This window comes from Sorex fumeus, unplaced genomic scaffold (assembly GCF_029834395.1).
Source record: "Sorex fumeus unplaced genomic scaffold, SorFum_2.1 ptg000131l, whole genome shotgun sequence".
Taxonomy (NCBI): domain Eukaryota; kingdom Metazoa; phylum Chordata; class Mammalia; order Eulipotyphla; family Soricidae; genus Sorex; species Sorex fumeus.
Window position 1 is genome coordinate 39478425 of NW_026606188.1, and position 15322 is coordinate 39493746.

Here is a 15322-nt window from a genome sequence, read left to right on the forward strand (position 1 = left end):
TGCATATTCAGGTAAGATAATTTAAGCACAAAAGCTTTGTTGCAGGGCTGGAAGAATAGCACAGCGGGTCAGGCGTTTGCCTTGCACGCAGCTGACCCGGGTTCAATTCCCAGCATCTCATGTGGTACCCCCCACACACACACCACAAGCACTGCCAGGAGTAATTCCTGAGTGCATGAGCCAGGAGTAACCCCTGTGCATCGTGGGGTGTGACCCAAAAAGCAAAAAGCAAAAAAAAAAAAAAAGCTGGGTTGTACACCAGGGCAGCAGAGGCATCTAACAGAGGCACTAGTATTGAATGGGGCCTGGTTGGTGAAATATCATCAGAAGTGATCCTGGACCCTAAGCATGGTTCAGGAATGGATCCTCCTAGCCCCTTGCCCCCAACCTGAAACACCACCACCGCCCCCAGGAAAAAAAACAAAACTGAACTGCAAAGCTTCAAATTGCCTAATCCAGATTAACAACTGGAAAAAAAGTCTTCATCGAGAATTTAGAGGGTGAGAATGAATCTGCTGAAAAACCCAAGTCTGAGGGATTTGTGACTGAAATCTCCAGGCTCTCATGGAGTAGGGAATGAGCAACCTTCCTCCATTCTCTCTGTTCTTCCTGAAACCTGGTAGTCACACTCACAAAATTGCCTCTGGTGCAATGTAAACTCATTAACGGCCATGATTCCAGAGACTCAGAATTAAATCTAGGAAGAGAGTCACAAGCTGCAGAGATGCCTTAAGAGCCCAACAAAGTCACCAACCAGTTAAAAATTCAACTTTAGGGGCTAAAGTGATAGCACAGCGGGTAGGGCGTTTGCCTCGCGTGCAGCCAACCCTGGTTAATTCCCAGCATCCCATATGGGCCCCAGAGCACCGCCAGGAGTAATTCCTGGGTGCAGAGCCCTGTGCATCGTCGGGTGTGACCCAAAAAGAAAAAAATAAATTCAACTTCAGCTCTATCACCCTATTTAAAATTTTAGAATTCCTGGAGCACTGCACAGACACAGGACATCTCATTCAGCACGCCACATTTGATGGGTTGTAAAGTAGAAGACAACTAATATTGATAAAAAAAAATACTAGAACACAAGGCCCTATAAAGCTATAACAACATGTCAGTAACATTTTATACAAGAGTTTAATGTCAGGGCTAGAGTCATAGCACAGTGGGTAGGGTGTTTGCCTTGCACGCGGCCGACCGGGGTTCAATTCCCAGCATCCCATACGGTCCCCCCAGCACCGCCAGGAATAATTTCTGAGTGCATGGGCCAGGCGTAACAACTCCTGTGCATGGCAGGGTATGACCCACCCACCCCCCAAAAAAAAGACCTTAATGTCTGCAGGATGAGATACAACAATCTTCACAGTTTTCTCTAAGGAAACTTTTTTGGATCATCTTTAGTGGATTATTCGTAACAAGCAATATAATATAAATTATTTAGGATCTGTCTCTGGGGCAGGCCTGGGTGGTGGTGGGAAAATTCAAAATAATGGTGGTGGGATTGGTGTTGGAATATTGAATGTAATAAATAACCACTGAAAGTATTAACTGTAAAAATAAAAATTTCTTTAATCTTAAAAATGAAAATATGAAAGTAAAAAAAAAACGAATTTAGAGGGCAAGGGACCGAAATGATAGTACAGCAATAATACAGCATATAGGGCATGTGCCTTGCACTCGGCCTACTTGGGTTCCATCCCCAGCACCCCATACGGTCCCCTGAGCCTGCCAAGAGTTACCCCTGAGCATCCAGAGTATGGAACAAAAACAGAAATTTAGAGGGCCTGGGAGGTGGCTCAGCTGTAAAGCCTCTACCAGCCTCTCCCTGCAGGTAAGAGATTTCCATCAAAAAAAAAATTAAGAGCTTGGTAAATGATAAGGAATTGTCAAATAGAAAAATATAAACACGATCTAGAGTTTTCTATTTTAAGACCACAAGATGAGTGTTCTTAAAATAAGAAATTGTTGATGAAAGGAACTGGACCAATAGAATAGCACAAAGCAGACCCAGGTTTGACCCTCGGCATCTGATAGGGTTCCCCAGAGTGAATCCTGAGCACAGAACAGGAGTAAGCCCTGAGCATCTCTGGGTGTTCTCCTCACACCAATTCCCCAAGAAAAAAAGAAATGTTGAAGAAAATGGACAGACATGACACAGACTGTACATTTCAACTATTTTCCCAGGAGAGTTCACATGAAAACCTGCTTCTCAATCCTGATTACTCACACAACAGCAGTTTCGAGGATCAGCGCTATTGGAATAGTTCAATCTTCAATTGGTTTTTTCAAAGTGACCCATCCTCAGAGATGATCTGTCAAACATTTGATCATTCACTCACCACAGAGTGCTTTAAGGGAGATTCTGACCTTCTGCTCCTGGATTTGTTTCAGCACTCATTAAAACCTCAAATGAAAGCACTTACCCTCTGTTCCTCTTTAAGTCTCACAAACCTATTTAAATGCCTCTTAATTATTGCCACTTGAAGGGCCAAAGAGACTCCTGGGTGTGCCTCTCCCACGCCCCTCCCCGCCAAAAAAAAAAAAGTCTTGTAATTATTCCTATTTTAAAGGAAAAACTTGTTCAAATTCAAAGATTTAATTTGTAATTGAAACAAAATTCTGTTTGGTTTTTGGGGGATTTTTTTTGGGGGGGGTGCAGAGCTTGGAATCAAATCCAGAACTTCATACATATAAGTGCTCTACTACTAAGATACAGCCTCAGTCCCCTTATTATTTTATTCTATGTGTTTATATTGGGGGAGCATACCTGGCTGTGCTCAGGACTGACTCCTGTCTTTGTGCTCATGGATCAGGCTAGGGAGACCCTATGTGGTGCCAGGGATCAAACCTGGTCCATTTCATGCAAAGCAATCTCCTTAAGTCCTGTGTTATCTCTCCAGCTCACCCATCATTTTTTTTTAAATGTATGGGATTGGAAGCTGGAGCAATAGCACAATGGGTAGGGAGTTTGCCTTGCACGCATCCGACCTGGGTTCGATTCCCAGCATCCCATATGGTCCCCCGAGCACTGCCAGGTGTAATTCCTGAGCGCATGAGCCAGGAGTAACCCCTGAGCATTGCTGGGTGTGACCCAAAAAGCAAAAAAAAAAAAAAAATTAAATGTATGGGATTGAAGCTGAGAGCTAGCACAAGGGTTAAGGTGCTTGCCTTGTACGCAGCCCATTGGATTTGATCCCTGGCACCACATAGGGTCTCCCTAGCCTGCCAAGAGTGGTCTCCGAGCACAGAGCCAGGAGTCAGCTCTGAGCACAACCAGGTGTGACCCCCTCCCACCAAAAATAAAAAAACTGGAGGTCAATACTGGCAGTGTGAAGGGACCATGTTGTGCTGGGAATTTAACTCAGTCTCACTGAATTAAAGGCATGTACTTTGAGCCAAATCCCCAATCTTTTCTTTTTCTCTTTGAAATTTCAGTTATATTACAGCTTTTTCTCTCTAAATCAATCCTTTTTTACCTTTAACTTTTTAATTGAATCACTGTAAAATGGACCTTACAAAGCTGTTCATGATTGGATTTCAGTCATACAGTTTCCCAACACCCATTCCTCCACCAGTGTACATTTCCCAGGACCAGTGTGTCCCCAGGTTCCCTCCCATCATCCTCCACCCCCTACCCCTGCCTGCCTCTATGGTGCTTTCTCTCTCTCTCTCTCTCTCTCCTTTTTGCACATTCCCAATTTTTTTTTTCTTTTTCGGTCACACCTGGAAATGCACAGGAGTTACTCCTGGCTCTGCACTCAGAAATCACTCCTGGCGGTGCTCAGGGGACCCCATAGGAATCAAACCCAGGTCGGCCTGCATGCAAGGCAAATGCCCTACCCGCTGTGCTATCACTTCAGCCCACATTCCCAATCTTGAAACGTGTTTTTCTCACTCTTTCTTGCTGTGGAGCAATGGAAATTTTAACTTGAAGAAAAAGGACCTTACTACGACAAGGTGGGGGAAATAAGAGGCTTATCCAGGTTAACATTCCCCCATAGCTTATGGCATAGTGTTATTTGCATCTAAATCTTCAGTAGTCATCAGAATTTTTAGAAGGAAATATAAAGACATTACATTTCCAGAAACAGGAAATGAGAGGAAGAAATGAAGCAGATACTGAAACACAAGACATATGAGACACCTAGTACATCTTGTACATTGATAAATACATTGACTGAATATTTTCTTCCTAATGTCACGTCCAGTTTTACACTGCAGCCTTCATAGCTGTTAGCCGAGATATCACCTTTCCTTCTATACTGAGCCGCACGGGTTAAGATTAGATCTTCTTGTGTTTCACTCTCCATGCTGCTTAGCGGTGAATTGTTGTGAAAGACAAGGCTTTCTTAGATGAAGGAGTGTCCTCAGAGCCCAGGTACTGTTTTAATCACTCACCAGATATTTATTGAGTGCCTTTTCTGGATCAGGAACTAGGTTAGGCATCCTTTGAAAATACAGGTTCCAACTTGACAGTATGATTCACGGGACCTAAAGACTTAAATGCCTATGGGCTAAGGTGGGTCTCGTTTAATGTGATTCTTAAGTTTCCCTTCTTAAAAAGAGAACACGAACTTTTGATTTTCTCCATATACAGGAAGGAATCTGAATCCAAACTTAAGTTCAGAAATCTTGCCTCTAGCTCTCTAAGGCAAGTTCAGCGGGGATAAGGAAACTCATTTTAAAAGTTCCACTCTAGTTAGAACTCATGCATATAAATGCCTACACCGAAGATCTGTGTAATTAAGAAGTCAGCTGTACATAATACACTCGCTCTTGGAAAAGTGTCATTACTGCTTCTCCTTCAAACGAGTTTAATGATTCTATAGTTAGAATACCTGGGATTACCAAGGGCTTATTTAGTGACCTAAATAATAATCTAAATTATTTGATTGTGGTTAAACATAGTAAAGAAAAATAATTCTTTTTGGGAGATGAATAGGTACAATATCCTGTGGTATTCAGGGTTTAGTCCTGGCTCTGTGCTCAGAGATCACTTCTGATGGGTTATCTGGGATTGAACCCACCCGTACTATCACTCCGCCCTCTCCCCCAATTCCCCAATATATTCTTTAGTTTGTTTTTGGCTTTTGTTTTATGTCATACCCAGTGTGCTCAGGACTTACTCCTTGCTCTGCACTCAAGGGTCAGTCTTTTTTTTTTTTTTTTTTTTTTTTTTCTTTTTGGGTCACTGTCACTGTCCTACTGTTGTTCATCGATTTGCTCGAGTTGCCGAGCAGGCGAGATACTCTCGGTAGCTTGCCAGGCTCCCCGAGAGGGGCGGAGGTATTGAACTCGGGTTGGCCATGTCTGCCGCATGCAAGGCAAACGCCCTACCCGCTGTGCTATCGCTCCGCACCCGGAAATGTACAGGATTACTCCTGGCTCTGCACTCAGGAATTACTCCTGGGAATCCTGGGGGATACTAGGGATCAAACCTGGGTCAGCCACATGCTAGACAAACGCCCTACCCGCTGTGCTGTTGCTCCAGCCCCTCAAGGGTCACTCTTGGCAGGGTTTGAGGGACCATATGAGTTGCCAGAGATCGAACCCAGGTGGGGTCAGTGCAAGGCAAGTGCCATTCCCAGTGTAGTATCACACCAGTTAAAAAAAAAAAATACTTTCGCACTTTAACATAAGCAAAAGGTCTAGGTTTGATCCTGAGCACTGCAGGGTATGGCCCAAAGTCCAAAATAAAAGAGATGTATTTCTATATATTACACTAAAAACATTATCTTATACTAGATATCATACTAAAAAATAAAAACTATTCTTCTTATTTAATTATTATTTTGTTTTGTTCTGGGGCCACACACGGCACTATTCTGGGGTTATTCCTGGCTCTACATTCAGGACTCACTTCTGGCAGGACTCCCACTTGGGGGATCATATGGAATGTCAGGGAATGAACCTGGGTTGGTTACATGCAAGGCAAGAGCCTTACCCACTGTACTATCTCTCCAGGCCTATTTTTACTTTGGGGGTTTCATTTTGGGGTCCTACTTCACATGCTCAGGGCTTAGTCCTGTCTCTGTGCTCAAGAATTTTAATGACAAGGATCAGGGGATTGTATGAGGTGCCAGAGATAGAACCCAGATCAGTCACATGCAGGGCAAGCACTTCACATACTGTCCTATCTCTCTAGCTCTCCAAAATTATTTTTAAGAAAGTTGATGGGGATGTAGCTCAGGGACAGAATATTTGCTTGACATGTGTGAAGCCCTGGTTCCTGTCACTGAGAAATAAACAAAACCTAAACAGAAAAAATTTTAAATGAATGTTTTAGGGCCTAGGAAGATCACTCAAAAGGGTAAAGGGCTTGCCTTGCATGCTGAAGGTCCTGAATTTGATCGTTAGCATCTGATGATCTCCCAGTGCTGCCGTATGCTGTCCTGATGGCCAGAACAGTACCACATACCTCCATTTCTGAGCCCAAACCATTAGTCCTGCTCTGCTGGGCTGAATATTGCTAGAAATGGTTCCAGGTCTTCAGTACAGAACTCCAGGAGAGAAGAGAACCCCATTTCTTTTTTTTTTTTTGCTATTTTGGGGGGATCATACCTGGTGTTGCACAGGGGTTACTCCTGGCTCATGCACTCAGTAATTACTCCTGGTGGTGCTTGGGGGACCATATGGGATGCTGGGAATCGAACCTGGGTTGGCCGCATGCAAGGCAAATGCCCTACCCACTGTGCTATCGCTCTAGACCCCGAAAACCATATTTCTTAAAAATATATATGCTTATATTTTATTTATATATATTTTATGATGTCATTTAAATACTTTAAAGAGCTGGAGAGCTAGCCCTTTGGGTTGAGCACATGCTTTGGATGCAGGAGTTCTGGGTTCAATCCTTGGTCCCCAAGTACGGCTGGGAGTGGCCCCTGGGCAGTGTTACAGTAGTCCCTGAGCACCTCTGGGTGTGACCAAACAAGCAAAACCCCTTAGATTAAACTTCAATACTAGGAGAAACAAAATTAGTGTTAGGAAATATTGATAATACGTATACACAAAGTACATTAAGTATCATAATTATTGGTGCTATCTCCAGGGCTGGACCGATGGCACAGCAGGTAGGGCGTTTGCCTTGCACATGGCCAACCCGGTTCAATTCCTCCGACCCTCTCAGAGAGTTCAGCAAGCTACTGAGGGTATCCCGCCCGCACAGCAGAGCCTGGCAAGCTCCCCATGTCGTATTCAACATGCCAAAAACAGTAACAAGTCTCACAATGGAGATGTTACTAGTGCCCGCTCGAGCAAATTGATGAACAAAGGAAGGACAGTGCTACAGTGCTACAATTAGTGGTGGGTGTTTTAGGATAAAGTAAATTTCCAGTATAAGCTTGAGATCATTTAGTAGAACTTGCTGTAATAAAGGAGGTAAAGCAGAAAAGTTCACAAAAATGAGTCTGGATGATTTCCAAAAACAAAATCCAGATTGGAGAGACAGTTCAAAAGACTGGAAGCCAGCACACAGGGTCCACCCAACACTGCTGAGAGCAGAGCCAGGAAAAAGCCCTGAGCACCACCCCCACCACCACCATCGCAGAGAAAAAAAAAGAATTTCAAAGCAGGGACTGAAAAATTAGTACAGTGAGTAGGGCATTTGCCTTGAATATGGGAGACTAAAATTTAATCTCTAGTACCCATAAGGTTCCCCACACATAGCCTAGGTCTGAGTGCAAATCCTCTGCACAGCAAGTGTGGCCCACTCACTTTTAAAAAAGACAAATTTCAAGGCTATTTGAAAAGCTTTCAATGTAATGAATAATAAAATTACCTTGTGCATATGAATCTCCCCCAAAAAGGTAGATTGAAACTCATCAACCTACTATAACCTTGAAACTCATCACTACTATAACATATTTAAAATTTGTTATTTCTATAACTTTAGAATTCCATTTATCCAGATAACATAAGGCAAAATGCTATTTATGTTCTATCTCAAATACAAAAGCTACCGAATCAGACTAGAAGAGAAGAAATAAGCAGTTGCATTTACGATTACAGAGACGAGCGAGCCAGTTCAACACACTTGGGGTGCAAGATTTACATGCAAGAGGCCCAGGTTTAATCCCTAGCAGCACTGAGCACCACTGGGTATGACCCCAAATACCCAAATTAATTAATTAAATATAATAAAACAGCAGTGCTTGGAGGGCAGTGTGTGGTGGTCACGGTCACGGTCCTCCCGTTATTCATCGATTTGCTTGAGCGGGCCCAGTAACGTCTCCATCGTGAGACTTGTTGTTACTGTGTTTGGCATATTGAATATGTCAATACATCACAGGTAGCTTGTCCCTAGAAATGCAATCTTGACAATAGCTTACATGTCACACAGTCATGGCTTTATCCCTGTATCTTCACTAAATTTCTAGGCAAGGCATTTATCTATATCCCTCCATTTTTTCTTTGGCAGGGGGGACTGGTTTGGTGCTCACGGGTTGCTCCTGCTGGTGCTGAAGGAATCAAGTGGTCCCCAAATTTCCCTCATCCTGCTAGGGATGCTTCATAATTACGCTTTCGTTTCCCAGGTATCTGCCTAGAAAGTAAAGAATTTGCTAGTCATGCAGATGGGAGTTCAACTCCGCTTTCAGACTTGGTAGCCATTTTCATGTGAGCTTGTTTTTCTGAGTTCCACCCTAAAAATATGGCTCTGTTCTCCTTTCATGGGAATTATAGAAATATATTAGATGCTCTGCTTAAGCATCTTTTAAATACATTGGCAACCACATAAAAGCTAGCTTTCTTGCTTCCTTCTTTCTCTTTTTCTTTCTAGAAAGAGGAGAGAAAGAGCTTAAAGTAGGGGAGGGAAATTAGTATCTATTAAAAGAAATGTAGGAGACAGAGAGATTGTACAACTGATAAAGCGCTTGCCTTGTACAAAGCTGACTAAGGTTTGATCCTAAACATCCCATAGAGTCCCTCAAGTTCTGTCAGAAATGATCCCTGAGGGGCTGGAGCGATAGCACAGTGGGTAGGGCCTTGCACGCAGCCCACCCGGGTTCAATTCCCAGCATCCCATATGGTCCCTTGAGCACCGCCAGGAGTAATTCCTGAGTGCAGAGCCAGGAGTAACCCCTGTGCATTGCCAGATGTGACCCAAATAGCAAAAAAAAAAAATCTCTGAGCAGAGTCAGGCATAAACCTGAGCACTTCTACGTGTGCCCCCTATTAAAAAAAATGACCCACCAAAATATGTGCACTCCCAGTCCCTGTACCTGTGAATACTACTTAGCACAGAAAAACAAAGAGCTGTGGAATTAAGTACCAAAAATGGGAGTATTTTCCTGGTTTATCTAGGAGGGTCCAATACAGAGTCACCCTGAGGCAGAACCAGTAATAAGCCTTGGGCACAGCCCGGAGTAGTCCCCAAAACACAAAAGAAAAAAAGCAAGAAACAGGTGAATCAGATACAATTATATAAGGTAAAAGGTAAAGGCCCTCCCGTTGATCGTCGATTTGCTCGAGCGGGCCCAGTAACGTCTCCATTGGAGACTTTGTTGTTACTGTGTCTGGCATATCGAATACTCTCGGTAGCTTGCAGGGCTCTCCGAGAGGGGCGGAGGAATCGAACTCGGGTCAGCCATGTTGGCCGCTTAGTAAGGCGAACGCCCTACCGCTGTGCTATCGCTCCAGCCCTTAATTATATAAGCCCTTAAAAGCAGAGCCCCTTTCCCAGGCAGGGAGGTTGGGGGGTGAGGACATAGGTCAGAAGACATATGAGAGAGAAGGGTCAGAGAGATACACATAAGCAGCTTTGAAGACAGAACAGGCTCCAGAATGCAGCCAACGGAAGCGGAAAAGGCAGGTGAAGCCTCTCCCCTTGAACATCCCTCGGGAAGAAAGGCAGCTATCCAAAGACACAGCAGAAAACACCATCTGCACTTCTATGCTCATTGCAGCGCTCTTCACAATAGCCAGAAGTTGGAAACAACAGGAATGCCCAAGAACATATGTACGGAAAAAGAAACTATGGTACGTCTACACAATGGAATACGATACAGCGTTAGGGAAAATGAGGTCATGAAATTTGCCTATAAATGGGCGATAGCTATAGAATGACTATTTATTTGTGATATATGTTCATTCATTCATTCATCATCCTGTTATTCGTCGATTGCCTCGAGCAGGCCCCAGTAACGTCTCTTTCATCCTAGCCCTGAGATTATATTCAAGGCTCTTTAGGAGAATGAGACCCATCATTGTTACTGGTATTTGGCATATTGGGTACGCCACAGGGAGTTTGCCAGACTCTGCCCTGTGGGCAGGCTACATTTGATAGCCTGCAAGTTTGTCCAAATATGTATATGAAAAAAAACAGTATGACACGAATATCCAATGCCAGGGAAAACAGGCCAGAAAGACTAATCAATGATCAGTCAATGGTGTGTGAGGTGGAGGGTAGTTAAAATAGAGGACAATACTAGTTAGAAATGATCACTCTGAACAAGAACTAAATGTTGAAAGCAAGTAAAGGGATACACATGATAACCTTTCAGCATCTGTATTGCAAACCATCACTGTATCACTGTCACTGTCATCCCGTTGTTCGCTGATTCACTCGAGCAGGTGCCAGTAACTTCTTCATTCCTCCCAGCCCTGAGATTTTAGCAGCCCCTCCCTACTCGTCTTTTCTCAACGATTGTACGCTCTTTCAGAGTCAGGGGAATGAGACCTGTTGTCGTGACTGGTTTTGGCATATCGAATATGCCACGGGGAGCTTGCCAGGCTCTGCCCGTGTGGAGAGGATACTCTCGGTAGCTTGCCGAGCTCTCCGAGAGGCATATATTTATATATTTCTCTTTATGATTTGTTGCTTACTGTCTAAACACCATTAAATATGGTGTGGCAATTATGGAAAATGGGTAGAAAGTGTCCTATAATGTGTCTCGCGTGGCTGCATGGTTCGGAAAGTAGCCTGGAGTGTGGTGGTAGTTGGGTAGTGGAGGTTGGCGGCCGGGGCTGGGTCCTTTAGGGTGAGGAGGGCTCTCACCCGCCGCACTCTGGGGCACCCCAAGTGAAAACAACCTGGCACGGAGTCCAGTGGCATGGCCATGGGGGTCTCGTTTTATACTTCTGTTTGGGAGGAGCAGCTGTGAGTTATTGCAAACCATAATATCTAAAATGAGAGGGAGAAAGAAAAAGAGAGATAGAGAAGTGCCTGCCATAAAGGCAGGCTGGGATGGGGAAATTGCTTGAAGGGGTGGGAGAGAAACTGGGGACATTGGACATTGGGAAATTGCACTGGTGGAGGGATGGGTGTTGGAACATTGTATGACTGAAATGCAATCATGAAGAATTTTGTAATGGTCTGTTTCACAGTGATTCAACTAAAAAAATCAAAAAATTAAAAATAAATAGATTTTAAAACTTAAAAAACAAAGTCTTAGATGACTTGTACTCTGCCAGCCCAGGTTCAATCCTGCTCATCCCATACAGTCTCCATCTCCCCAGGAGTGATCCCTGAGATCAGAACTAGGAGTAAACCCTGGGCACCGCTGGGCATGCCCCTGATTAAAAATATATATATATATATATATATATATATATATTTTTTTTTTACCTTCATTAAAAAAAACTTTTAAAGGCAGCTATGTTAGTACCTTGATTTTAGCCCAGTGAGGTCAATGTTAGATTATGGGGTCAGAGAGATAGCATATGAAAAATAGTGAGGTAATGGAGTCAGAAAGATAGCACAAGGGTAAAAGCACCTTGCACATGGCCGACTGGGGTTTGAACTCTGGAATCACATGCGATCACCTAAACCCCACCAGGAGTGATCTTTGAGCTCAGAGCCAGGGATAAGCCAAGAGCACACCCAGATGCGATCCCCAAATAAACAGAGTAGGATAACTGTGTTGTTACAAATTTTAGTAACTTGTCATCACAACAAAAGGAAAAACAGAAACTCAAAAATGATTATTTGGGGGCCAGGGAAATAATACAAAGGGCCAGTGGACATGTTTTGCAGGCCATTTTGTAAACAAAATGACAATAAAAAACATGGGGCCAGGAGATAATACAGCGGTTAGCATGTGGCTGAACCCAGCTCTATCCCTGGCCTCAGATGGTCCCCTGAGCATCATCAGGTGCAGCCTTGGTGATCCCAGCACCGCAGGACCAAAATAGCATGGCCTAGGGTCCTAGCAGTATATTGCCATCCTGGTTGCTTGAGTATCACCAGGAGGACGCTCCCCTCAACATTCAATGGAAAATAGAAAAAAATAAAATAAAATTTCCTCAGTTCTTGGAAACCAGTCAACCCTGAATTTGTTTGGAGGTCACACCTGGGGGTGCTCGGCGATCACTCCTGGTGGTACTTGGGGTGACATGCAGTGGCAGGGATTAAACCCCAGGTCAGCCTGGGCAAGGTAAGCGCCTTATTCCCTGTACTATCTTTCTGGCATCTCAATCCTGAATTAACACGATCTCTTCTTTCACACGTTAGATGGTAAATCCTTTTTTGTTCATGCTGTTTTGAAAAAAAAATTTTTTTTATGGCCACACCATGCTGTGTTTTAACTCTGGCTCTGCACTCAGGGATCACTTCTGGTGGTACTCAGGGGACCATATGATTGCTGGGCATCAAAACCTGGTTGGCTGCATGCAAAGCAAACATTCTACCCATTGTGCTATTGCTCCAGCCTGTCTTTAAAAAATCTTTTGTTTAGAATTTTTAATGGGCTGGAGCGAAAGCACAGCGGGTAGGGCGTTTGCTTTGCAAGCAACCAACATGGCCGACCCAAGTTCAATTCTTCCGCCCCTCTCGGAGAGCCCGGCAAGCTACCGAGAGTATTTCGCCCACACGGCAAAGCCTGGCAAGCTACCCGTGGCGCATTCGATATGCCAAACACAGTGACAAGCTGTCACAATGGAGATGCTACTGGGCCCGCTTGAGCAAATCGATGAACAACGGGAGGACAGTGACAGTGACAGAGTTTTTAATACCCTCTCCCCTCTCCTTGTAGTGACTCCCAGGATCACACAGGCTTGGTTGTGGTGCTGTGGAGGTCACAAGTGCTTGCACACATACCAACCAGGGGTCACTCACTTGTGGTGCTTGACAGTGGGGAACGAGGAGGCCACTGTGGTGCTCACTGGGGAACTGCAGCCCTGATCCAGTGTCCCAGCATCTTTTCAATTTCAGTGTTTGCACACATCTGGCTACGCACTCATCTCACACCTGATTGTGGTACCAGGGGGTCCCAGATAGCAAAGCTCCCATGGTCATGCTTACAAGGCAAACGCTTTTAGCCACTCAGCCACCCTCTATCACTTTTTTCCTTTTTTTTATATTTTTTTATTTTATAAGTTACTTCACAATATTTGATTACATTTGATATTCAAACACCAATCCCACCACCATTACACCTTCCCACCACCAAATTCGGGATGTTTCCATCCCAAGCCCCAATCCCTGTCCCAAAACACAAACAAAAGAATATATTTTGTATTGTCTACTATGGAGAACTGCTAAACAAGCTTACAAGAAAGTGTTCATATAGGAAACAGTGTGAAGATTGTTCTATTTTGGCAGGAGCCATTAAGACATTCTATAGGATATCACTAACATGTTGTTAAAGTTTGGGTGATGTAGGCTCTGGTATATATGTCTGAAAACATGTATATATGCACATATATATTTCCCTCTATGATTTGTTGCCTACTATCTGAACCCGATCAAATATGGTGTGGTAATTATGGAGAATGGGTAGGGGGTGTCTTATATGTCCAGGAATATGTTTACTCATATGTGAGGCTCGGCCAGAGCATGTGGGGAGTGGCGTGGAGCATGGCGGCAGTTGGGTAGTGGAGGTCAGCTGCCAGGACTGGGTCCCTTGGGGCGGGAGGGCTCTCACCCACCCCCCTCTAGGGTGCCCCGAGTGAAAACAACCTGGCGCAGAGTCCGGTGGCATGGTTTTGGGGGCCTCATTTTATGCCCCCTTCTGGGAGAAGCAGCCGTGAGTTCTGGAAGGTGACAGATGAGATTATCTATCACTTGTTTTAATTGAAGTCCTGGGCTAGAGATTTTGCAGGTAAGGCACCTGCCTTGAAAGTAGCTAACCTGTCGCCTTCTCCTCTCTGGAAAGAAAGATGGCGGCCGCATGGGAGCCTTGTGGACAGCAGGTATGAGCCGGGGGTGTGGGGGCGACTAAAACCTCATGGGAAGGGGGGCGTTCCGGTCCGTCCTTCACGCCCTACCGAGGTCACCAGTTGCCCCCCACGAGCGGCTCTCCAGCACGGCCACGGCCCCAGAAGCACAAGGACTTAATGCAGAACCCGGCAGCTTGGAGCAGAAAAGTGAACGGACTATGCGTTAACCCAGGCCATCAGGTCTGTCCGGAGGGGAAAAGGTGTTGCCCCAGTCGCCTTCTCCTCTCTGGAAAGAAAGATGGCGGCCGCATGGGAGCCTTGTGGACAGCAGGTATGAGCCGGGGGTGTGGGGGCGACTAAAACCTCATGGGAAGGGGGGCGTTCCGGTCCATCCTTCACGCCCTACCGAGGTCACCAGTTGCCCCCCGCGAGCGGCTCTCCAGCACGGCCATGGCCCCAGAAGCAGAAGGACTTAATGCAGAACCCGGCAGCTTGGAGCAGAAAAGTGAACGGACTATGCGTTAACCCAGGCCATCAGGTCTGTCCGGAGGGGAAAGGGTGTTGCCCCAGTCGCCTTCTCCTCTCTGGAAAGAAAGATGGCGGCCGCATGGGAGCCTTGTGGACAGCAGGTATGAGCCGGGGGACTGGGGGCGACTAAAACCTCATGGGAAGGGGGGCGTTCCGGTCCGTCCTTCACGCCCTACCGAGGCCACCAGTTGCCCCCCACTAGCGGCTCTCCAGCACGGCCACGACTCCAGAGCACAGAAACCAATTTCTTAACTATCTGACTTTCAGTAGAAATACTTCCAGGGTCAATAAGTAAAATAGCAGAAATCCAAAACCAACATATAATTCTTGAACCCAGCTATAGAAAGCAAATCACTTCACAATGCTTTGTCAGCATGTCTGATTTGGGGGTGGGGGGGGTAAACTCTATATAATAGTGGTGAATCTTTTATTGAAACAATGAATCTAATCAAAGCAGATAGAGTGTTAACTAGAATTCATCTGCCCCACAGGGACTGGGAGGGGTGGGGGGTGGGGTTTTATTGGGGTTCTTCATGGTAAAAAATAAGTATTGGTAAAGGGAAATGTGCTTGATATTTGCATGACTGAGACCTAAACCTGAAAGCTTTGTAACCTTTCCCATGGTGATTCAATAAATAAATAAATTAATTAAAAAAAAAAAAGAAAGTAGCTAACCTGGGTTTAACTCCCCAGCCCCACAGAC